Source organism: Nicotiana tabacum, chromosome 19, assembly GCF_000715075.1.
Source record: "Nicotiana tabacum cultivar K326 chromosome 19, ASM71507v2, whole genome shotgun sequence".
NCBI classification, from domain to species: Eukaryota; Viridiplantae; Streptophyta; class Magnoliopsida; order Solanales; family Solanaceae; genus Nicotiana; species Nicotiana tabacum.
Genome location: NC_134098.1, coordinates 30,992,860 through 30,995,993, shown reverse-complemented (window position 1 = coordinate 30,995,993; position 3,134 = coordinate 30,992,860).

Below are 3,134 nucleotides of genomic sequence, written 5' to 3'. Positions count from 1 at the left end.
TCACTCAACTTGAAATCATGTAGGGCTTTTGTGGGATGTAATGAAGGCTTTTAGACCAAGGTTGGATTTGTTGGAATAGAATGGTTTCATCTTTCCTTAAGCACTCCATTTTCTCTTTTCGGCTCATACTTTCTCGACTCTTTGAGTCATTTTCTTCTTCCTCGGGGAACTAGAGAGACGTAACGTCGCTCTTTCTTGATCATGACATTCATTCTTCTCCTTTTCTATTTAATTCAGCCTTTTATCCTCACTTTCTTTTGAATTCCCTTCAACTCTTCACTTTATTCACTTTCTTTTTGTCATTTTTCTTTTTGTTCTTTCTTTCTTTTCTTTTTGCCTTCCCTTTTCTTCATTTCTTTCTCTTCTTTGTACCTTTTATCACTGCAAACTCCTCGTCTCTCCCCCAAGCTTATATGTTTATCAATTGTTTCTCAATAATGCTAAGAAAAGATTGGGTGCCAAGAGAGGGTCATTTCAGAATGGATAAAGGCTTGTAACTTGCTTATTGAAAGACAAAGGTTTTGGCTCAAAGGGGTTAACTAGGGATATCACATTGGTAGGCTATGAAAGATTTCAATTTTAAATTGGATCAAGGAGAGCCTACAATCATTTCTCAAGCCAAGCTACACTTAGAATTTCGCCTAGAAAAACACTCGGGGCAAGTTATAGACTATTGGCACGGAAACTTGGACTTGAAATTCAATACCTCACCTCTCACACTGCTGGATTGCTAAAGAGAATGGAGTCGACGGTCCACAACAACCCTAGCTAAGATTGAGAATCACAAATGTTACACCCCGTGCGTCCCAAGGTGACATAATGAATATGAGACTTTTTAATCATGATTTAAATAATTTTAAAGTCATAATATGGCTATATATGATGTTTGGATAGAAAATATGAAGTTTGGGAAAAATTGGATTAAAGTTGCGGAAACACCGACTAAGGATTTGCCCTGTAACAGAGCTTTTTGAGAAATATATTTCGTGGGCTATATGAGGTCTTTTTGGGATATATTATATACCAAATTGAAGTTCTTAGAAGTTAGTTTCCAACGCTCTTAACCGTTTATTCATACGATATCCGGATAAAAGGATATAAGCGTCGGAAGATGGGCGAATCAGAGGGTGCCAAGCTAGCACCTTTTGACTTTTCAAAAGTTGATATATATTTTGTTAGCTCGTCTCTCTCTCTCTCTCTCTCTTCATTATTACATAGCATCTAACTAGAGAACTCCATAAAAATGGTGCTTGAGCTCTCTAATAGTGCTTCAAATAAGACTATCATCTCTGACACGAAATCGAGAAGCCATAACATTAAAACGATCCCTACAACATAAGTATCACTATATCGCCTCTTTTTTTTTTTGTAGTTTGAGTTTTGGAATGTATTTAATAGTTAATAAAAATTCCTAATTTCTATATTTAAGCTTTAAAATATCAACAAAAGTTCATAAATTCGTTTCCTAATAGTTAGAACTCATGGGACGGTGATCGGAAGCCATGAGTTCGAGTTATTTGATTTGTAATAGACTGTTTTGTGGGCTGTTTAGTGTTGCCTTTGGGCTGTCTATTTTTCTAATGCTTAATGGAGTTTTGGAGGACAAATAGTGTGGAGAAACACCATATAATGATGGAATGGTGGGCTGGTCGTTCGCCGTTACATTGTTTTAAGTTGTTTGACACTACTTTGGTTGTCGTTTTATGTATGAAGTGATTATGGTGTGTGGGCTGTTTTGTGGTATATTGTGATGGAGATAAGGTTGAAAAATGATGCTTATATGTTGTTATTGTTATGTTCTTGTTGTTGTTGGTATATGGTATTGGAGGAGGATGGCCTAGTTACAGGGGAGATGCTGCCCAAATTTACGTAAACGAGCTACTAGTTTAAGTTGAGGACTTAGCCTTTACTCAACACTGATTTTGAATCTCCTTATGATGTGGTAGATTGGATTGAGTTTTTTGAAGAATTTCTTGGAAGGTATTAAGGACTCAACGGAGTTAAGGTATGTTAAGGCTATCCCTTCTTTCCTTTTGGCATGATCCAAATGATACAAATGAAACGAGCAAAATACGCAACTTTCATAAATGACTCTATTCATAGAAATACTAGGGGTGTCTATATTCTTGATTTCCTATGTAAATTATTACTATATCCTCTGTCTGTTCATGGGTCTTAGAAAAATACGTATTTGATAAAGTTTGTCCGAAAGGCATATTGATTTTATGATATTCGAGAAATCTTATTAACGTATTTCTTATGCATTTCATGAATTTATACATGTATATTGACCCATGACCAGAAGGCGTTATATACGCATATATTATATGTATATAGGATATGGGAAAAGGTTATGGCGTTATATACGCACCGCCACCTGATCAGCTGGTATACGTTGATGATTTTCCCACAGTGGCCGAGATGATATGATGGGATGCCCTCAGAGGCTTGATGATGTTATGAACGCATATATCTATGCATGGTATGACATTTATACGCACATGCATGACATTATAAATTTTCATGATTCACAGAGCTATTCAGAATTTCAGGTTGAGTTCTTTACTCCATGTTTCTTTCATGTCTTTTATAAACTACTGTCATGCCTTACATACTCGGTACTTTATTTGTACTGACATCCCTTTTGCCTGGGGACGCTGCGTTTCATGCCCGAAGGTCCCGATAGACAGGTTGAGAGTTCTCCTAGTAGGCTATCAGCTCAGCAGAAGGTGTTTGTGCACTCCACTTGCTCCGGAGTTGCCTATTTGGTCAGTATGATTTGAACATGCATTGATTGGTATGGCGGGGATCTATCCTGACCTTTATACTCTTAGAGACTTGTAGACAGATGTCATGTATATGAATACTGGTATGGCCTTATAGGCCAGTACGTCATATGTATAAGTCGGTATATCAAGTTGGGTCACCCTATATTGAGTATTCCCTCATGTTTATTTCTACTTATCTCATGACAGCCTCTCTGGCTCATTTATCTATGATAGTATGATACGAAAGATACGTTTCGTTGGGACTTGGTTGAGTAAGGTACCGGGTGCTCATCGTGGCCCATCAGTTTGGGTCATGATAGAAGTGGTATCAGAGCAGTTCTGTCCTAGGGAGTCTACAAGCTGTGT